Raw genomic sequence first — 23897 nt, 5'->3', positions numbered from 1 at the left:
AGTGGAGATTGTGGAGGTTGTGGAGTAACCAAGGAAACTGTTGATCTAGAAGCAGCCTACAGATTGTGTTTAGCCAGGGCCTTGTATTGCCCTTCTGGCTGATCTGCCAGCAATTCAAGAAAGTCTCCCTGGCAAGCCAGCCCTGGAGTCACCCAAAACTTGGTGAAACCCATGAGATTAGAAAGGAGACAGTTGCACTCCATAAACTGCAGGTTTCTGTGCTTTTTGATTGATTGCTTGCTTGCTTGTTTTCCAGGCTGAATTGGATTAGCTGGACAAGTTGGCAGCTGCCTACAGACAAATACCTTATCAGGAGTCTAAACTACGGGATTGCTCTAACTGAGAACAATGAATTGGACTTGACGTCCTTAGGAAGTCTTTCCAGCTACGCTTTCTACCACTACAGAAATGCACCTGATTCTTTCACAAAGCTTACGGGTGCTGACTGCAAATAGTCCTCATCATTCTCCATTGCCTTCCTCATCTCCATTCTCTTTTGGCCCGTGAAGCTTTTCCGAGCAGAGATGAAGATCAGCTCTAATACGCAGTCTGGGATTCTGCAAAGGAAAAGAAGAATCCTCCTGAAAACTCTTTGCAACCTCACCCGCCATCCCCAAAGCAAAGAAGAGCAAAAGAACACCGCTTGATCACAGCAAGCATCAACTCGAGCATAGGTCTCCTGCAAGTATAGCGGGGTTCAACAGCTGCCAAACAAGCTTAAGGAGCACACCCAGAATCAAGTCCATCAAACCGTGTCTTCAAACAGGTGCTTGAAAGAGTTAGGTTTTCTTAGGCGTGAGGAATGAAAAAGAAAGCAAGAACTGACAACTTACCAGCACACAGTTTCCCTCGAGCTTGCTTGGCTTCATTCCGCACCTGAGGCTGGGCTCCCAAGCAGGATTGAGCAGCATTGTGCAGAAATGCCAAAGCCTCCCCAGCTGTGCTGGATCTTCAGCCCCAAGGGCTTTGGCTCTGTTGCCTCCTCAGCAACATGGGCAATTGCCCAGGCAAGCCGGTGTCCAGCAGCTCGACTCAGGAAGTGCAGCCCCCCCTTGCCACCGCTTGCCGCTCACACCAGGAGCCCCCGCGGTGGTGGCAGCCGTTGCGCGGCGCTTGGTGCAGTGCGGTGCGGTGCGGGCAGAGGGCTGCGGGCTCCTTCTCCTCGGGGGTGGCTCTGCCATGGGGCGTCCACCGCGGGGCTGCTGAGGCGGCGGGGGGCTCCATGGGGGAGCGGAGGGCGACGTGCGCTGGGGCTGGGACGGGCCTGGGGCTGGGGCACCGCGCCGCCGCCGCCATGCCAAGCGGCACTCCTGGCATCTGTGCTGCAGAGCCAGCCAGTGTGATGCCTTGGCGTTTGTGACTTCACAGAATCACAGAATGTCTGCGTTGGAAGAGACCTCAAGACCATCGAGTGCCAAACAAAGGCAACTCTGCATTTCCTTCTTAAACACCCGGTTTCTTCAGAAAAACAAAACAAAACAAAACAAAAGAAAAACAAAACAAAAAACACAGAACTTCATCCCTCACACGGGATTCCCGAAGAGAGCCTGCAGGGGCTGCCAAAGGCAGCAGCTCCTCAAGCACTGCTCCCACACGGCTCCCTACCACGGGCTCCATCCATCCCCCAGGAGCAAACTTGGTCAAACTAAGCCCCTTTGGAGATATTGTATGGCAGGCCTTACCAAATGCCGGACAAAGGAGAAGATCTAACCCATTTAGGAAACCAATATTTGCAACAACATCTTACAGTTTGGTGCAAGCAACTAGAACAAATCAATGTTTTAGGCACTAGACCTTTTATTTGCCTCCCAAGGGGAAGGATGCACTTTAATCAATATTAGTTGCTGTATGTGTGTAAATGAGGCAGGAGGAATTGAGACTGAGCACGAAAACATTTGGGGAAAGACTACGGTAATAAGGTGATTAGTCTAAGGTGATTACGTAAGGTAATTCAAGATGACACCTCCTGGGGTTTTCGAGAATTATGCAACAAAATAACCTTTTGGTTACCCAACTTTACTTGGCTTAAGCAATCGTTTAGAGGAATCCTGATCTTCTTTTTAAGAGTAGTAGTCTTGACTTGTGTAGTGGTACAATGTGCATTTTGGTGCTGTATGAAGGACTAGATTATGATACCTGGAAGTGTAACTGAAACAAGCACCAAGTCAAAACTGGTAAGAATTTAATGAAAACTTTTAATCAAGAAGGATTGTAATAAGCCAAAGAATTTGCTTAGGCTCAAGAAAAGGGGGGACTTGAGACAGGGAACAAGATAAAGACTGGTGATTCCTAGGTCTGAGCTAGCACCATTGTATGTTAAGGACCCGAAAGATGAGGAAGTAAAAGACTGTGTCTTTTACTTTCCGCTGGCTCTTTGCTTGTAATACAAGCTTCACCATTCTAACTTGCAATTTAGGCAATCTTAAAACAACTGAACCATGACAGTAAAATATGAAATTCTTCGTATTTTCAAAAGTAGTCTGCAATTTCATTAGCAGAACACACAAAACATAGTCTTTGAATGTGACTTTAATGTACACAGGGATTTTTGTTATTTTTAAAGCTCATCACTTTTTTATTACATTGTATTATGCCCCAAAATATATTCAGAGGAAAGATAACTAAAGGTAATTATACAAAAATACTGAGCGCTTCTTACAAACGTTACAAACATATGGATTTGAAAAAGTTAGAAATTCACAGGGACATTCACCCTTCTACATTTCGCTACAGTTTGGCTGCGATGGATGTTTCCTCACAGCAAAACATGTCCTGGACTACATGCTTCTTTGTGTATTAGACACAGAATAATCTTCCCCATGCTCATTTACAGTCCAACCTGTGCAATATTCATGTTCACACCACCACAGCATACTTTCGAGTAATGAACCTCTAGGCTTATTATCCTGCCTGGAGAGCTAAACCTCAATCCACTCTGGTAGCAACAGATGCATATGTGACCAGCATCTACGTGTTACAAAGACATGGCACTACCTCAAGTGTGACGAAATAGAACCATCAGTTAAGAGGAAGAATGAGTCACGCTGAGCCTTAAGACGAAACACGGGGCCAAGAAGGCTGCACTGTGCGTGTGAAGTGGTGGTGGTGGCAGTGTGAGGTGTAAGACAACCAAGATAATGACAATGATTAAACCATTTTTGCTTCTACACTAGAACTACTTCATTTTAAGTTTGAGTTGTGGTTAGTAGGACCTGGAACAATGAAAAAAACTTTTCATAGTTGTTTGTTGGTCCTTTTTTTTTTTTTTTTTTTTTTTGGTCAAAGCATAGATCACATTAGGAAGCTTATCTTCTTACTACAAATTCTTACTACAAATATCTAGGTCTTTTAACCTTAATAAAGAATGATTTTAGTTAACTGGAAGTATGGACCTCCTCATTGACAATCTTCCAAGAAATAACTTCTATGAAATCAAGTGCTGGCAGCAAAATCAAGTTGATTGTTTAAAATACTGGCATCTAAAAGCATAGCATATTACACATTTGTTAATTATAATGCCATTCAGAGTCTTTCAGATCATAAAATACCGTTTTCTCAACCACAACAGTGTGAGACTGTAGCTTCTGAAATTATGCTCGAATCCACAGAAAACCAAACACGAATTTAGAACAGTGTTATACCACTGCCTCTATTACAAACTGATGTTGTCTCTCCTTTGCAAGTGTGGGGAGATGTAGTACCTTCCTGGATAAGAGTTAGTTCAGTAAAAATATGAGTTTTATGTCTATCTGATATACTTCTGTCTGTTTGCTACCCCTCAAATGATCTACTGACAAACACAAAAGCATTTTAAGATCATGTACTTACATTTAGTAGGTGCTATTAGTTGATGGGGTGACTCTCCAAAAAAGCCCTTCAATTTCTTCTTCAGCTCTCTGCTGGTTTTCTCTAGAATAAAAGAAGTCTTTTTCCAGTTGCTGGACTTTTACTTCATACTCTTTCAAGGTTTCTGCAATACCTTCACCATCTTGTTCTAGGGCAAGTAAAACTAGTATGAGAATCAAATCTTCACTTCACTTCTCTGTGCCAAAATCAAGATGCCCAGCTAGAGAATGTCCTGTATTTTGCTGACACTCTGCTTTCAGGGTGTACATTTAAAGTAGTATGACAGAGGATCAAAAAGCCCATGCCAACCCCAATTCTCCATTTTAATAGGAGCATTTAGAGGATAAAGATCAAGGGGATTGCTATCTTTCACCTTTCCAATGTCAACAAATTGAATATAAAAATGTGACAATTCTGACCGTTTTTTAAAAATGGTCAGCTTTTTTCTTTTATACAAGCACCTTGTGTCTGTTCATCAGCATCCTACACGACATCAGAATTAGTAACAGCCAAAATGTTATCTTTCTACCTCATATCTTCTTTTTTCTTTCATATGAAACACAGTATTTCTCAACAGTGACTAAAGATAATATCTGCTGTACAATTCCCCTTGGAAAACAAACAAGCACCCTTGAAATGATGCAGTATCAACTGTAGTTTTTTCTCATGTTCTCTGTGTTGTAGCGTCAGCTGCCTGTCACACTGCAATTTGATGTGCTCAAGTGCAGATTCCAATTCACGTATTATATTTTCCTGGTCTATGACCTTCATCTCCTGTTCTTCAGTCTGCAGTTGTAATTTACGTTCAGACTCTCGCAGGCCAACAATCTAAGACAATCTAATACACTTCTATCAAACCATTTCAACAAATGCTTTTACAGTTCTGCTTAATAGATGAATGGATACAAAAGCAATTGTCTGTATAAGCTGTAAGCTTATACTGGAAACAGATTTGCCTGCTGACACGAGTTCACACTTCAGAATTGAGCTCTGTAGATTTTGATCACATGGACTAGTGGATTTTTTAATGCCCTGTGCAGAACTTAAACTGATACAAGAGTTTTTTTCCTGTTTCTGGAAAACTGCCAATTTGTGTACCACAGACAACTTGTTCACAAAATCACCCAAGGTTCACCCATGGGCAAAGAGAGACACCAAGTCCTAATGCATTTCTTTTTTATGTTTCCAGGTGTCATTACGATTCTTCAGTATATGGTGGTAAGCGCTTGTTTGCAGAAAGATTTTATAATGGATTTGGAAAAAAGAAATACTATCCTGAGGTTAATAAAGACTGCAGGTGGGAAGAATTTCAATACGACACCACTGTTTAAATATGTTGCTACTTGAGAAGTTAGCAGCATAAAGCAGTGGAAAGGAGCAAGGAAATTTCCAGAGTTGCAACACCTTTTAAGCTAATGACACCAAAACAAGATACAAACAAGTAATAGAAAAGCATCCTTTTTTATGTTGATGTCAAGATGCAAAATATCCAAATTAACAACAGATGTGAGTAACCTAAGCAGGCTTTCAAGGAAAGTGGATTAAATTGACTTTACTTCTTGACACTATTTCATTTAACTATTTAGCACAATAACAGGTAATAGGCTAAAATATTGATCATTAGCCAAAGCAAACCTTGTTAAAGTATTTGAAGAGGATAGCTCTGAGCTCATCAGCAGACAAGGAAACTAGTTTTCCTATTGCATTATCCTCACTCTGTGAAAGGATCTGTGAAGAGGATCTAAGCAAGTACTGGCGACTCTGAATGCTTTCATTCTTGTAATTAATAGCAGCCTCCAGGGCTTCAATTCCTTCTTCCAGCTGCAAAAGGACATGTTCTTCCTACACAGAAACACAGGAGTGAGATTGTAAAAAAAGTACAAAACAAACCTTTGTGTGCATAAGACATTAACTTCATTCTCAAAGGTGAATCTAAATTGAAGAGCAAGACTAACTAGTAGTAGTACAGAGAATGGAATGGGAAAAATAAGAGGAAGAGTACAAATCTAGAACCTGCTTGGAGCAAGCAGGAAATGTCTTGATATCCCTTCCACAGACCAGAGTTCAAACAAATGGTTCATCACCACAAAAGCCTACATTCTATTCTTCCTCCATTTTCCCCTCCCCACAATTTGATGACTTCTATTACTTTTTCAGTTGAACTAGTTTTCTAATTAGCGATTAATGAACCAATCAGATCTGTAAGCAGTTTGGTGACCATTATCTGTGCAGGAAGGTGGCAGAAATTCATGCCCTGAAGTATTGCAGAAGATTCTGTGGAGTGAAGCAAATAGGATTCTTTCTGGCATGCTATCAGCTCAGTAATAGGCCCCAACTGCTGCTTCTCAAGACCTAAAACAAAACTGTGTATTTGACATCAATTTATTCAATCTTCAACTTAATTATACTGATCAATTCAAGTGTGTAACATCCACAATATGGCTTATTTTCATTGTAACTATATGGAGGCCTTCAGGTGAGGTTTGGTCTTTCACAAAAGCCTATGAAAAAAAAAATCAAGGGACATCACTATTAGAGTACTTCACCTTGTTCTATGTCCTGATAGGAAAATAGCTGCCTAAGATAAATTGATGGACATCCTGTTTCATTATTTCTAATTATAGAATTGTTAGGCCAGCGACATTTGTCCGGACTCTAGCTAAAGTAAGTAAGTTCCTCTGAAAGTATATGTTGTTACCTGTTATGGAAGTAGTGCCATTATAGCAGTACTTTCATGTCGGCTGTTAACAAAAACACCCAACCTCAGTTCCTTGATTCTCTACTGTCTAATACTGGGAGACATTTTAGGTCATGATTGGAATACTTTATTATACAACATTGCCTAAAACTTTGATGTATCTCAGAGATAGTTACTTACTTCAGCTGACAACACTTTTCAGTTACCCTCTTTCAGTTTCTCATCCATACTATTTCTTCTTCTGAGTAGCTGATCCCTTTCCTTCTGAAGAACCTGAATTTTTTCCAGAATGTCTGTCTTATCTTCAGTAGTGCTGTCCTGAAGCTGCATACCTTTATCACACAATTCCTGGTCCAGCATACTTAAGCGAGTAGACAATTTCATACTATCTTTGTTTAAAGCCTTTAAAAAAAAAAAAAAAGAGAGAGAGAGAGAGAGAAAGAAATAAGAGGAAGAATGAAAGAAACCGTAAGTATAAAACTCCTTCCCCATAAACATGTACATGAGACTGTCGCATCCTAAAGTGGAAGACCTGTCTACTTCTTGTAAAGGGACGCCATTTAGGCTAAGTAGACAGCTACCATAAAATTTACTATTTAATCAAAAGATGAAAGAAAACAAAGAAAAGCAATGTGCAGTTTTCTACATATCTTACATGAGTTAGTCATTACGGTGACAATGACATTTCAATTTCTGTTTCTCAGTAGCCAAAGTAAATAATACAGAATGTTTCTCTGCCATGTTCTCTACTTTGCAGGCATTGAGCAATTTTTTAGATATCGTTATTTAATGTGCTGCAATAACAGAACTTTGGAAGTCAGATTTTGTTTTGTTGTTAGAATTTCGGGGATATCATGTAAATAAAGGTTATTACATTCTATTATTCATGTTTAAAATGTTCATTTGATCAAGCCACACAATAATGTAATGGCAGCGCTAGAGATACAAGTTGCATGGCTTAAACCTCTTCTGTTATCCGGCTGCCCTCCTCCCATAGTCTTTTCAGGCAGCTCTACAATTGTGTTAAATTTCTTTCTTTCTTTCTTTTTTTTTTTCCTTAAATCACCTGGCTAGATCTCAGTTTCTTGATTTCTAGGAGGCTCTTCTCTTGCAATAATGCTTCTTTTTTAGCTACAATGGCTTCTCTTTTCTTTAAATCTTCTTCTAGTTCCACTAACTGTTGGTGCTGTTGAAGAATTCTTTCCATTTCTTCATCCAGCCATTTCTTTTGCTCTTCTAACTTCTACAATTTAAACAGAGATCCAGAGAGCATTAACGAGGACTATTTGGGTCAGAATTTTATGACTATGTTTTTCCTCTTTTAGAGTAACTGATAAAACGTGAGAAATCAACATTTCAATTCTTAAAATTAAGTGTTCAACAGAATCCTGATTCAGGATAATACAGAAATAGGACTGACTTAAGGAGAGGCTCAGCAATGTTATATTACTACATCTTATGCAAACAATTTTATCAGATGCTTTTAAGGAAATGTATTATTTTCCTAAAAACAGTTATAGAAATAGATGTCATATATAGAATGACAACAACTAAGTTTGAAAGGTACCACAAGAAATCAGCTAGCCCATCCTCATTGCATGATTCTTGCCCAAGACCAAGATTTGTGGAAAAACACATCGTGATGAGAAACTCTGATGCTGAAAGAAAGAAAAAATGGGAGTTCTGATCCTGCTAGCAGAGTCTATTATAAGTCTCTTCTGAAGCAATGGTTTATCAGTGGGCATATTGCTGGTATGGCTAAGAAGTTGCTTTTATTTCATTTTTTAAATTGATTTTCACCTCTAAAGACTTTGGTTAACTCATGAAACTCTCATGTTCCAATGTCTAGTTCTGAAATCATGCAGGTAGCACTGTTGCACAGGAAACCTACTATTCTAACACTGTCATGAACAACCAAAACCATAGCCATTTGTCATATTTGTCAGATGGGAAAAGAAATAAACAAACAAACCATGCAACATTTATAACAGAGCTCATCAGAATCACCTTCAAACCTACCAGACAACCAAACTCGTTGAATTTCCAGCTATCTGCATTACTACCTTTGACAAGTCATAGAAAAAACAAAGACATTACAGCCCTCTCCTTTCGTTCATTCAAAACCAGTAAAAGAGCTTCTTGACTTGTCTCAGTTTTTGCTACAACAAAAAAATAACAATTTAAAAAAAAAACAGGGGAGGGAGAACGGAATACTCTTCTTCCAAACGCTTTACAAAGGTGACACGGGGTGAATAAAGACACCTTTCTTTTCAGTGTCCACACAGATTTGGAATAGATTAGCTACCTCTGATTTCTGTAAAGTCCACACCGAGTTATTTTTCTTCTTTTTAAATGCAGCAATCTCTCTGTCTTTAAGAATCTTCTGTTGCTGTTCCATCTTAAGCTGAAGTTCCTCTAAACAAAAACAAACAAACAAAACTTTCTTTCTGCCTCAGTCAGTGTGTTTTTCAAACACATTTAATGACAGAATCTACACAATCATGAAATCAGAAATATTGAACTAATTTACATGCAAAATTGCAACTCAGGGCTAGACATCACATAATAACATTCAAAAAAATAGCTGAAGAGAAAGGAAGAATGAAGATTTCTGTGAAAATACTTATACACAATTTCTTTAGTGTCAAGTAAGCAATTACTTAAAAGGACAAAATCTGGTAGTATAGTACATTGCCTTTGGGAAAACAAAGGTCAAACTGGTTGATCTTACTCTTTGTCATAAAGAAACAGAAAGAATCCTACTTTAATTTGTAGCTGGTCCCGCTGAAGCTCTGCTTCTAGTTGCTTCTTTTTTTTCACTCTCCTCACGCAGTCTTTTCTCTAGCAGGGTCTGCTGATGCTTCATCTGAGCCATGTTCTGCTCAAGTTCTATTGCTCGTTTTTCACTTTGGTTAGATAGAGAAGCCAGATTCTTAGTGTCTTGCTTCTTCTTCTGTAAGGCCTGAATGTTCATGGAAAATTTCAGCTTAACAACAGGAAAACTTAAAACTAAAACCCGACTCAGGTTAATTCTCTATTTCACTGAGTTAGGACAGTGAGCAAGACTTGCTACATTTTGCCACAACAATCACACATTATCTCTAAGGTCTCTGAGCCTTCGTAAAATCATCAAAGACAGAACTATCTAACTACTTAGTTGTTAAATAGTAGTGGGTATAACTGTGTGAAGGTTCTCATTGGCTACTTCAATCCAACTAGCTTCAATTGTGTGAAGCTGATGAGAGTTTCACAAGCAGAGTGTACGGATTTCAAAGGTGATGCTGAGACAGGAATTTGCAAATCCTAATGGTCATATTGGAAATACCTGCACTTTCAGCTTAGCTGCATCCATCTTCTTTCGGAACTCTCTTTGCAGCTTGGCTTTCTCAGCTCCTTATTCTCCAGCTCCTGAAGCTGCTTTTGAGTTTCGGCCAGTTCCATTTTGGCCTGCTCGGATTCTTGCTCCGGTTTAGTTATCTTCAAAGAATATTGCCTGCTTACACACTCTGCATCCTTACCTTAAAGACATCATATCCAAATAGTTTTAAAACAGCAAGCTAATAATTTGCAATGTATCACTTAAACCTGTAATTGAATCGTTACTTACTTCATCCTGATTAAACCAAAAATTTCTGAGACATTTTCCAAACCTAAACAAACAGCTCCCTTATAACACTGAAATATAGATGAACAAAGGAACCTTAAAACTGAACTCTTCATAAATCATCTGATGTCACCAAAGAAAGTAACACCTGAGTGCCACATCAAGTGAAAATTTTCTGCCTACTGCAGTCCATGACAAAATAGCTTGCCTGTATTATTATGTTTTTTGTTGTTTGTTTGTATGTTTGTTTGTTTGTTCCCCAGAAGAATATGCTACATATTTCTCAGCTTTCAACTTGGTAATCAGCAAAAAACTCTCGATTGTGTTTCTACTGATTTGCCCTGTTCGGGCAATCTGATTTGCTCTGTTTGGGATTCCGTAAGTACTGTTACTGGGGGCGCACAATGTTTCTCAATGCCAAAAGACTGCCTCAGGAGAATATGTACACACTAGAAGAGTGTGATTGAAACAGCTAAGCACAGATCTTTAGGGTCATCACAATGATAAGTTTCTGGCAAGCATATATATATCAGGACAGGTGTGTAATGATATAGGCTAACAGGGACACTGACCTTTTCCCTCATCCACTTCTGACTCCTGCTTCTCTACTGCTATGATGGCAATGCAAGCATTCCCAGCACAGTGTCGTATCTTCTCTCCTATCCCAGACACTGGGTGACAAACACATGTCCATGAAGAGATCAGTTGCACTAAGCATACATGAAAAATTACACTATAGGTGGACAAACACAATAAGCTACAAAACAGAAAAAAACATTTAACAAACAAATCTGCAGATCACAGCTGAGTAGGACACAATAAAAATTTGCAGCCTTCAATGCACTCATAGCAAGTAATTCATAGAAGTTAGGAAACTGTAAGTTACCAGAAGTATTCCCGCAGAAGAAAATTACCCAAAAACTAAGATATGCAGGTCTTCAGAAGTTTTGTGTCTTTTTTCTTGCTTATTTCTGAATGTCTTCATTTCAATTTTTCAGTCACTTACCTGTTCTTACTAATTCCTTAATAAGTTCTTCTTTCATTTTGATGTTAAGTGCAAGTTCTCCCATTTTTTGCTTGGCCTCAGTGAGTCTCAACTCTGAATTCTTTAACTTCTGCATGTTAAAAACATGACTTTTCTGGAGGCAGTCGATTTCTTCACCTTGAAAGAAAACAAAGCAATGTGGAGACCAAAAAAAAAAGGAATAAAAAAGGAATAAAAGGAATACACTCTTTAGCCAAAAGACAGTGATCTGAAATATAGTATGTATAGAATTCTTACAAATGAAGCGAAAGAGCCAAAAGGAGAGAGTATTGCAAAGAGTCTTTTCCCTGCCGTCTAAATACGGAAATGACAGCATGCATTAGCATTTCAAGAATGCTAATGAATGCTAATCTGAGAGAGAAAAAACATATTTAAGCATTTTCAGTGCATCTCTGATGAAATAATAGCATGTTTCCTTTTCTTGAACTAGTACTAGATTTGTAGGTCAAGTGTTTTCTCGCTAGTAAGTAGTACTCAAACATTAAGGTCACTGATGTCAATTTCAGAAAAGGGAAAAGGAAAATAATTAAAAAATAAATTTATGTTGAGCTATAATGAAAAAAGTATTTGTAGCAAATAAAGACATTTTGATGAGAAAAATAATTACATGTGATAAAGACATTATTGTATATTCTAGTATTATATCTAACACAATTTACTCTCATGACTTCCATTTTACCTGTGGCTGTATCAGTCTGTGGCACAGATTTGTCACATAAGCTGGACTTGTCAACTTGACATTTCATGTCACTTTGCTCAAAGGGAAAGCACAGAGAAGCCTGTTTTCGTGTCCATTTTTGGTTTATTGAATGCCTAAGAAAGAATGGAAAACATGATACATTCTAAACACAAAGGGATTTTTTTTTCTTTTAACTTTATATAAAGTACATGATATTAAAGAGAAGAGTGCCAAACTGAGAAAGCTTACATAAGCATTTGCACCTTCTTCTTCCCATGCTTGATCTTGTTGGATGATGTCCCCAAAACAAAGATCATGCAATCTTTATCGCATCAAAAAAATGTGGTTTTTAAACTAGTTTCATAATATGCCTAGTTGGTCCTGCAAATTTATTTTAAGTAGTATCACAAATGGCCTCACATTACAGTAGGATTAGGCAGTAATATTGTATTTGCTATATATTTATCTGTAACAAAAGTTAAAGAAAAAATTACCTAAATGAGAAAAAAAAAAAATAAATTACTTTTGACTGTCTGTATTTTCTTTCTCTTCATCACTCTGATAGAGAGGTGGCAGTGAAGGACTTCATCTTGATCTTCTATGTAGCTCAGTATCATCTGGCTACGAGCACGGAATCCTGCCATCATCCGAGCCAGGGAAAAAGCAGGGGGACTGGTATACACCTGCCAAAAAGCACCAAAAAAACACTTGGAATAGTTCAGTAATTCTTTATTGATATTCCAATAGTATTTCAGTTTAAAAGTCTTTCACTACCTGACCTTGTATGCAGAATTGCAGGTGTTTAAATAATATTTCTGAGTACCTGTGTACCAGAAGGTTTTGCAAGAGAAGGTTCTGCTTAGAACATTGTCCCAAGTGCAAAAGAAGGTACTGTTACCAACTTATTACCCAAAATGTTAAAATGTTCAGTTTATCAGTACAGAATAATCATTCATTTTGGTAATGCTTCCTATCTGAACTGTTAAACATTGCACAAAAAGATCACTAAAGACTACAGCTTTATGACTGTGATAAATTCTGTGTTTTAAGTCAATTTGTATGGGGCTTTGAGCAACCTGATCTAGTGAAAGGTGTCTCTGTCCATGGCAGAGTTGGACTAGATGATTTTTAAAGGTCCCTTCAAACTCCAGCCATTCTGGGATTCAAAATGTAAGCCCATAGATTTTGGACAACTGGGACATAGCGTGTGTTGCAAGACATTCAACAGTACTTTTTCAGTCTTCAATGCTAAAATGCTTCAAAGCTAAACAGCAGCTGACAAGAGGTCACCATAATTTGTCACGCCCAATAGAATTATTGAACAATAACTGTTAAAAAAAATGTAATGCTTAGGTAGACCTTACCTTTCGTGTCTCTGTCCCTGAAGATGGGTAAAGCGAGTGTAGCAGACTCTTTGTGAGTGGGACACTGTATGGCCTTCTTGCAGATGCCGTAACAGCAGGCCCATCTCCACAAGCACTTGAGAAGTCCCAAGTTTTCACAACCATAAACTTCTCTAATTTTTCTTTTAGCTGATCAATAAGGATTTGCTGTTCCACCATTTTTTCATTCTCATATGAAAAAAACAAAAACAAAAACGGTTGCTGATCATCAGGTTTGCATCATACCTTTCTAAATTCATTATAAAGGTCAGTCTTCTTGTATATCATTCACTAACTCTAAATTCTTCTGCAGTGCACAGGCAAATTCTGCAACAAACTGAAAATTCTCTGGCATGACAGGTAGAATCTTACCTCTCCCCAAACTCCAATCATTTTTTTGAGACATTTTTGTCTCTAAAGGACCTGTCCTATATAAATTATGTCAGCTAGATTTAGACATCTAGTGAGAAGTAGATGACATATTTATCAGCCCTTGCTTGCCTTATTTGTGTTCATGGATAAATAAAACGGTAATTCAAGAAAAATGTTCAAATGAAGCACATGGTCTGAGTTTAAAGAATGAAATGTACATACATGTAGGCTTCCTCTTCCTCTTGGAGTGGTCCAACTTGAAAGATTATTTTTATTAATTAACATTCATAAAATTGTACGTGACCCCAGGATCCCCTGTATCAACCGTTACTTTCTTTTCTACCCAGCCTCAAATTTGTCGGTAATGCTAGTTTGAAGAACTTACTTGCCTTTCCTACAGCAATCTGTGCATTGTTCAAAATTACATATCTTCACTGAACTGATTTATCCATAAGGCCAAGACCATACAATTTTCAGTCTTCTCTGTTCCTTTCAGAATACATCGAAAATCTTGCCTACCAACAGGAAATTTGAATAACAGCTAGAGATAGTTAACTAAAGTATGCATTCTCCTACTTTGAATCATATATTTTTTATTTATTCTTTTTTTCTCATCTTCTTAGACTGCAAGTCCTTTCCCCATACATAGACAATGCCCCACAAATTGACATTTTGTTGGAATACAATACATAATATTTCTGTGTCATAGCAAAAAGAATATATATGTCAATACCATACATTTTATGATTGTGGAAGTAGTAATGGGCAACTCCACCTTACAACTTTTTTTTTTTTTTAATCCCTATAAGACTCTGCCCCTTATGCCCTTGTACATACAACCCCATAGTGCATAACCTGTTACATAAATACATGGGTACAAACATTTACATGCTACTTTTACAGTTCTTATTCTATCATGTATCATTGAAATGACACTTTCCTGTGCATACAACTTTAAGCCATTTGACACAAGCATTTGATTTAATTATTATACTGATTTTTCTGTTTTTAAGTAAAAGTGAGAGCTGCGATCTTTTGCCTACAGTACAACTGTTTCTGTTCATAACATCTGCCTCGTATCCTCCATAGGATACAATTATAAGCATAATCGTATATAAGCATCTATGTGTATTAGAAGCATGGATTGTTTCAGTCTAATAAGCTGACAATATGCAGTATGGGTTAAAAAAGGAAAACACACAAAAAAAGCCTATCCAGAAATGACAGAACAGAAAAAAAGTTACAGAGGGAAGGAAAAGATGGTGACCAGTGTACTTACCTTTCATTCATTGACTCTCCCCAAGCCATCAGCAAAGAAGAGGAAAAAGGAGGAAAAGGAGGAAAAGGAGAATAAGAAGGAAAAGGAGAATAAGGAGAATAAGGAAAAAAAGGAGAAAAAGGAGAAGAGTACTAACTAGCCATGTTTATGCTGTTCCCTTTAAAAAAGGTCAGATCTATCATCCTATAAAGTCAGATCTATCAACTATCCTATATATGGTCTCCTGGATCTTGAAATGCTATTCACTTACTACCCATTACAATTTCATTAGCATATACAAGATCTAGAGAGGGAAGGAGGCAAGCAGTGTTTCCACTGTGTCACTCAGCTTCTTGTAATAGTAAACTCTCAGAATACTAGGATGAAATTCTGTCTTAAAAAGTCAAAAGGCAACAATACTTTACTCTCACACTGAATAAAGATATAACAAAGCATGTTTCTACACAGCCTTTCAATTAAAGCATTCTGTAGGAACTTGATGGTCTTTTTGAGATTCTAAACAATCTTTTAAAGCCTTTCAAGTCCTAAATCATGAATCGTCCTGAAACAACTTAGCAACAACACAGATCTGGAGGAAGGCAGGAAGCAAAGAGAGGGTGAATGAATCACTTAATATCATACACGAAGGCTGTGGCACAGTTAGGCTGATACACAAACTTCAGGAATTACAGTACTGTGATTCACCCACTAGATGATCTCAGCTCATTAGGGAATACAGCTCTAATTCAAACAAGGTGCTTGTAAGACTGGTAGGTGTTTACATCCAAAAAAATTCTGAAGGATCTGTCTTGAAATCATGAGTACATTCCTATAGTGGACGGATGGTTTGATATAGATATATGTAATATATGCCAGAGGAAAAATACCTGTAATCTATGTCTTTCTTCAGCCTTCTTTAAAGATTCCAGTTGCTCTTCATTTTCCTGTATTAATGTCTTTATCTGATTCTGCAATATCTTCAATTCATGATCCTTCTGGCTGAATACTTCTTCATCCATAGCTAGAGCCTGCTAGATAATAAAAGGAAAATTCAGCCAGTGGAAAAGCAGGCATTGTTATTCTTGAAGTTGGAAAATTAAATACATACATATATTTATTTGTTGTTCAAAGATGTGAGTGGAACTGCAAAGTTGTGACGTATATATAGCAAATTCTCCCACCATGGAATCACAGAACAGCTGAGGCTGGAAAGGACCTCTGGAGGTCACCTGGTTTAACCCCTGGCTCAAGCAAGGCCACCTTGAGCAGGTTGCCCAGGACCATGTCCAGGTGGCTTTTGCAGGTCTCAGAGGATGACTCCACTTCTTTGGGCAACTTGTTCCAGTGCACAGCCACGGCCACCACACAGTACACAAGTGCTTCCAGATGTTTGCCTAGAAGCTCTTGTGTTCCAGTATATGCCCACTGCCTTTTGTCCTGGCTGCATGTTCACTGCACCTTCCCTTCAGGTATTTGTAAGACATTGCTAAAATCCCCCACTGAGCCTCCTCTTCTCCAAACTGAACAGTCCCATCTCTCTCAGCCTTTCCTCATTGGAGAGGTGCTCCAGTCCCTTAAGCATCTTTGTGGCCCTCTGCTGCACTTTTTCCATTATGTCCCTGAATCTCTTGCATGGGGGAGCCCGGAACTGAACAGAATCAAGCAGAATGCAGTAGAGAAGTTGGAAAGGACCTACAAAGACCATCAAGTCCAACTGGCTGACCACTTCAGGACTAACCTAAAGTTACAGCATGTTATTGCGGGCAGTGCCCAAACGCCTCCTGAATACTGACAGGCATGGGGCACCAAACAGCTCGCTAGGAAGCCGGTGCCAGTGTCTGACCATCCTCATGGTACAGAAATTTTCCCTGCTGTCCAGCGTGAACTGGACATCCCCCACAGCTTTGTGCCATTCCCATGCATTCTTCCCTCAGTTACCAGCAGCACAGACCAGCACCTTCCCTCCTCAGCAAGTTGCTGAGAGCCATGAGGTCGCCTCTTGGCCTCCTATTCTTCAGACTGGACAACACAAGTGTTCTCAGTCTCTCCTCATAGGACCTGCCTTCCAGCCCTTCTACCAGCTTTGTTGCCTTCCTCTTCACACTTTCAATTATCTTCACATCCTTTTTCAACTGGGGTGCCCCTGAGCACACGATACTCAAGGAGAGGCCACATCAATGCTAAATATGGTGGGAGAATCACCTCTTTTGACTGGCTGCCTATGCTGTGTATAACACACCACAAAATACAGTTTGCAACTGCAACTGGACACACTACTCCAGCTGTGGCCTCACTGAGCAGAAGGATCACATCTGTTGACCTGTTAGTGACACTTTGCCTAGTGCAGCCAACAAAACCACTAGCCTTCTTAGGAGGAAGGGCACATGGCTGACTCATGTTCAACTTGGTGGCCACCAGGACGCCCAGCTCCTTTTCTGCAGGGCTGCTTTCCAGCAGGGTGGCCCCCGGCATGCACTAGTGCCTGCAGTTGTTCCTCTTCAGGTGCAGGACTCTGAACTTGCCCTTGCTGAACTTCATGAGGTTCTTGTCAGCCCACCTTTCTAGGCTGTCAAGGTCCCTGTGGCTATGGCAGCATGGCCCTCTGGGGAATCAGCTGCTCCCTTCAAAAGTGGTTTCCACCAGTCATTTCTTTACTTCTGTTTCTCATCTATTGATTTTGTTTTGACAAGTTTCTTTCTCCCAAAGGAAATAATGGACCCATAACCAACACTACCTTACAAAGTGGGTATTTAAATCCAATTACTTTCTTCGGTGTGCTGTGAGATTTGGCTGTAAAATCTCAGCATCAATCATAATATTAATACACTTCTCAAACAAAAAAATAAGGATGGCCCTCCTCATTTTTCATCTCAAAGAAGAGCCTAAAGATTAAAGAAATTATAATGTTATTTTTTTTCAGATGTTTTTCTGGGTAAGTGATCCAATAGTGATTGAAGGTTACTTCCAAATGTAGTTGGCCTTCCAGAAAACGTTTAGGAGCCAAATGCAAAGTATAGACACACACTGTCTTACCATTCTAAAGACAGATACTTCTGTACAACTCTATCTTTTCTGTACAACCTATATCTTTCAAGTAAATACAACTCTTAAGAGCTGCTCAAGAGCCTTTATTGCCCTGTTTATTTTAGCATCTCCCTAACCATCTCCTCCGAGCTGTGGATGGCATGCTTACCTGGGTATCTTTCAGTTTAAACCCAGCTCTTACACTGTTTTGAACCTGGGAAGCAGAGCTTTACAATAAGCCAGAGAAAAAAAAAATGAAGAATAAATAACAGAGCTGTAATTTAGGATGATGAGAACCAAGAAAAGCCAGAATTTGTGTATGCGATTGCGAGGTAACAATCTACAGGCTTACCAGAATTCAGTGTGAAAAATGAAAATAGGTTGATTTTATAAAATTCTAACTTGTTGGAACTCTATCTCCTCCTCCTACAAGACAGACACATTAGCTTTCCTGATTTGTTCATAGGTACCTAAACAATCAACTTAGAATGAAATACCTGGCAGTTCTTTAGTTCTCTCCTCAGCTGAAGAATTGTGATATGATGGGGCTCTTGCATGGTGCCAGTTCCAGTGTCAATTTGCTGCACGGTGAGAGCTTCCTGCTTTTTAAGCTAACATCATCATTCAAATCAACCAGGAATGGGAAGGCTTCGTCCAAACAGTTTCTGTAGCTGAAGCACTGAACTTGAAGCCGGGTGAGCTGTTCTTCTAGCAAACTGATTCGGGTTCTTTCTTGATTGAAGTCATGTCAACACTGATTACCAACTTGTTGGTTCTGCAAAGCTTCTCGGAGCAATCTGATTTCAAGTTCCATTTCATCAATCCGGTCTTGATCAGGGTTGTAGTTGACAACTGGTTTATTTCTAATGTTTTTGGCTCTGTTTGCATATTTGAGCGAATTTACAGATTCATCAAAGTCTGATGAGGATGGACTTATACATGTTATCATGACAGTCTTGGCGTTCCCTCCTAGGGAGTCTTTCAGAATGCGAGTGATTTTAGCATCCCTGTATGGAATATGTACGCTTTTCCTTTTTGGGTCTCCAAGAGCACTGATGACATTTCCCAAGGCCAACAAACCACTATTGATTTGAATTGATTCTTTGAATCCTTCACTGGTATTTCCAGTCTTTGTCACCCTCTCTGATCCTGCCAAATCCACAAAATGGAACTTTGAAGCAATCATCTGGACTGATTTCCAAGATGAATCCTGTGGATCACTATTTTTTTTGAGACTCTGCAGATTGTTTCTGACAAATACTGATAGTAAAAATGGCATGTGATCGACTAGAGTGTTCGTTCATTTGTGTTGTGCCTGCGTGACGAGCTGCATTGCCACTTTCCAACAGGCTCATCACTTCATCTGCACATTCTACTTGGAATTCCTTAGCACCAACAATCACTTCAAACACCAAAAGAAAATCAGAATAATTACATTAATTTTAAACTTTTCAGTAAAAGTTTACTGCAATTATGAAGAGTCAATCTATAAACACAAATCACAGAAGCATACAAGCCTGCATTATTATAAGGTCGTAGCACATAGCTAAATAAAATAAAACAGTATGTGGAAAGCATGAAGTACAGCACATCTAAAACCTGCAGAAATAGAATATATGGGTGTATTTTGTCACACCACTTGAAACAGTATTGTAAACAGAATACACTTAGGTGTTTACACATCGTCTTATGCAATTTGCAACCTAGTGCTATCTAGAAAAAAAGTATGAGCAAACCTAGCTCAAAGCTTACTTTGTCAGTTAAAAAAAAAAAAAAAGACAGAAATTTTGAAAGTTTGTAGTAAAAGTGACTCCCAGCCTATGTTAAGAACATAGTTCTTAGTGGAATGGAAGCAGATATTTACAGCATAAGTAGCTTAACAAATATAACTTTGAAGTGAGAAGCAAAGGCTTAATCTTAAAGCATTCATTCAACTGAATAATCATGCACAATTGTGTTTCTATGCTGAATTTGCAGAAACAGTAACAGTACTACCTTACCACCTGATGCTGCTTCTGGAGGAACATTGATATTGTTCATAGGAATCTCAAATGAAGGCTGCTTCAGATCAGCTAAACTTAATTGATATTTTGAAAACGTGACTTCGTCTAGTATTAGTCATCGGTAAGCTCTCTTTTCAAGAGATGGAAACAATAATTTGTGCACACAACAGAAATCAAATGCACAAAGTTCTAGAGCTGAAATCCTACCTGTATTTCCCTTTTCATCTTCTCAGATATGTAAATCTTTCACAGAGGTCTCCAACTCCAATAAATCTCAAAGTTCTTCCTCGTAAACCTCTATATAAGATACCTTCACTCGGAAATTGATGTTATGGTTTTCAGAAATATGCTGAAATAACTCCTGAATAGCCCGTGGGATTATGCCTTTTTCATCCTCTGAAAATGATGCTAAAATATAAACACAGATGTCACAGATACTTGCAGTCATTCTGTCACACAAATTACAAAGACTAAAACTAATGAGAAGTCTGCGAGGTTTATCACTCAATATAATAAGGAATAGGAAGAGCTCAGTTTTCCCAAGTTTTCATGTAAAGATTTGCTTTTCTGTTGATCAGAAATGTATGGAAATGATACAGAACTTTACTACTTTCTGCGGGTACGAGACTACAAGAAAATTAAATTAGTAAAAAATCACGCTAGAAGAAAAAAATATTTTGAACTTGCTAATGAATTAATGATAAAACTTCAAATCCTTTATGCAAAAAGAACGAATACATAATTTTCAGGGTTTCAAATTCAGAATCAAGGACCAAGAAAAATCCAGATAGTCTTCTAATTCCTGCTACTCCACTTCTTCTCTCTTATTCAGCAGAACAGACAAACAAATTGTGACTTCTCGATACGGAAGGGAAGATAACCAGAGCTGGTGATACAGGATTTCAGGGAAAGTCAGAAAGCAAAATTGTATACATGCAGAAGCTGAAGAATTCTTCTGCGAACTAATACAGAAAAATAGTAGTTTCCAGTCTCAGGTGTTTGAGAAACACTGACTTGGAAATACCAAGTAAGTCGAATAGTAGAGTTTCAGATATCTGCCTTTAAAAAAGCAAAATTTGAATTCCACATAAAGTTCAACAAGGCCAATATGCAAGGTTCTGCACTTGTGCTGGAACAGTTCCAAGCACAACTACAGTCTGGACAGAAAACAGATTGAGAGCAGCCTTGAGGAGAAGGACCTGGCGGTGTTGGATGATGAGAATCTCCACCTGAGCCAGCAATGTGTGCTTCCAGCCCAGAAAGCCAACCATATCCTGGGCTGCATCAAAAGCAGCATGGCCAGCAGGGGGAGGGAAGTGATTGTCCCCCTCTGCTCTGCTCTCGTGAGACCCCACCTGGAGCTCTGGGTCCCCCAGCACGAGGACGTGGAAGTATTTGAGAGAGTCCAGGAGGGCCACAGGGATACTTAGAGAGATGGAGCACCTCTCTTACGAAGACAGGCTGAGGGAGTTGGAGTTGTGCAGCCTGGAGAAGAGGCTTTAGGCACAGCAGCCTGCCAGTGCCTAAAGGGGGCCTACAGGAAAGCTGGGGAGGGACTCTGGAGGGACTCTTTGGCAGGTGGTGTAATGATAGGACAAGGAGGAATGGCTTTCCAACTAAAAGAGGGTTGATTTGGATTAGATATTCAGAAGAAATTCTTTACTCAGAGGGTGGCAAGGCACTGGCACAGGTTGCCCAAAGAAGCAGTGGATGCCCCATCCCTGGGGGTGTTCAAGGCCAGGCTGGATGGGGCCCTGGGCAACCTGGTCTAGTGGGTGACATCTTTGCCCGTGGCGGGGGGTTGCAACTGGGTGATCTTTAAGGTCCCTTCCAACCCAAACCATTCTAGGATTCTATTCCATGAAATTTATCTATGAAATCTCTTTGTCAGACTCTGAAAAAAGTCCAAGAGTGAGTTTGCTTCATACAATTACCTAAAGCAGATACTTTCTAAGTAGGATAAATGTAGCCAAAATTTCTAAAGCACTGTGTTTCAGAAAGTAGTGTAAGTTGCCTGTTAGAATAGAGAATGGAAAAGAGCACTTTAATTTTTTTTTATTTTTTTTTTTCTCTCATACTTTTGGTATAGCCTAACGGACACAGAATTTGTGTTTAGAACACAACCATCACATAAACTTTGGAATATATATGTCTTTTTTTGCTATACATTTTTTCATTATCTCTTAAAAATTCTCAAGCATCATCTGTTATGTATTAAATACTTAATTTGCAGAACTACATTGTTCACACACACACAAAAAAAGACTTTTTACAACGTACCAATGTGACCACCTCCAATGGTGTAAGTCTTCCCAGAACCTGTCTGTCCGTATGCAAATACTGTAGCATTATATCCCTCAGCCAAAGACCCTAGAAGAGGTTTAATGCAAACTGGATAAACTTCTTCTTGGGTTGAGTTTTTGCCAAATACAACATCAAAAGTGAAGACACGGTCTTTCCCAATGATTATTTGTTGTGTATTTGGGACTAATCTCACGCATACTTGGTGGTTATGAAGTACTTCCTTGGAAAGCAGAGGTCTCTGACCCTTACTGCAACTTTAACCAGGATCTCCTCCATGCCGGCCTCCATCTCTGTGCTCCCCACTCAGTATTCAGGAAGTCATTACGAGATCTGTTACAATTCCTCTGTTCACCTCATTTGCAATTTTCTGCACCTAAGAAAAAATGTTCTCTGAGTTAAATAATAAAGAATTAACTCCCTGCTGAAACAGAATGTTGAAGAGTTTCCCAAAGAATACATAAGCATCATTACACCCTGGAAAGGAACTGTGATAAAAAAGCAGATATGTTAACAACTGTTAAACCAGTGCAGAAACTAATTTTGCTTCTATTACCTTCTAAGCTAGCAGACTTAACCTTTGGTCTGAAAGTGGTCAGACTTTCTGTTTGGATGTTATACTGCCGGATGAAGCAACAATATTGTAAGATCTTGTTAATGAACTCTTGATAAAGCATAGACTTACAATGAACCTTATTTTCTCACTGCTACAGTACCGATGCATAGGCAACAGAAATTATTCAAACAAAACCTTTTTATCCTGAATTTATACCTATAGACACACACGTGCTTGAAAGCCATCTTCTGCTTACAAGGGCCAAGTATTTAGAATTTCAGAAGCACAGAAAGCTGTCGTGTTGCTTACATGGTGGATATGATTTTAAATAGTTGTGATTACTACACACCAAGCATTCCTCTGATTTTAATCCGTCTCTTTATGCCCATATGGAACTATTTTTTATTAGTTATATATTTCAGCAACCATGGTTCCTTATACTGCCCCCCATCTATTAATTCTGAAGCACAAGAAGAAGCATCGAATAGGATTTCTTTACAAATGTCTACCAGAAACACTCCAAAGCCTCGATGGGTATCAAATGCTGCCGGATCCCAAACACATCTTCTGCTCTTGCTGATTCTCAGTCAAGGAGGCTTTGCCATGCAAAGGAAAGTTTGCTGAACTTCCTTCTTGCTCAACTCCCACGCAGCCTTTTTGCTCTGTTACCCAACTGGCAGAACTCACCAGCTAAGCACATCAAATTCAGCCTGCATGAAAATGCAACCAGATTGAAACACAAGTCTTCTGTGGTTGCAAAGAGAAGAGTTTTGGCATTTCACTCACACCCATTTGCATTGAGGGCTTGTCCATTCAGAGCTGAGAAACTTTGGAAGCTGACAAAAAGCCTTGTTGTACAGAACAGAGCAAAGGGAAGCCAAGAAAGAGAAGCAAGAGCCTGAAATCCTGCTCATTTCAGAAAGGGCACGGCAATCACGAGCACATACTGAAAACTTACTGACTCCCCCCCCCCCCCCGCCCCCCCCTCCCAAAATGACACCCAAACCAGTCGCGGGAGGGGAGGGGCGGAGGAGGGGAGAGATCCCATTTCCTACTTCCTCAAACAAACACCAAGCAAAATGCCGGCTCAGCGGCGCTGTGGGGCGGCTCCCCCCAGACCCAGCCCCGG

At 39.3% G+C, this 23897-nt stretch overlaps 1 pseudogene; it reads right to left on the bottom strand.

Moving 5' to 3' along the window:
- Positions 1–400: 400 nt before the first annotated feature.
- LOC137859540 (kinesin-like protein KIF27) lies at positions 401–23897 on the bottom strand (annotated as a pseudogene).

Source organism: Anas acuta, chromosome 7 (assembly GCF_963932015.1).
Source record: "Anas acuta chromosome 7, bAnaAcu1.1, whole genome shotgun sequence".
NCBI classification, from domain to species: domain Eukaryota; kingdom Metazoa; phylum Chordata; class Aves; order Anseriformes; family Anatidae; genus Anas; species Anas acuta.
This window is presented reverse-complemented; position numbering and strand designations above follow the sequence as displayed.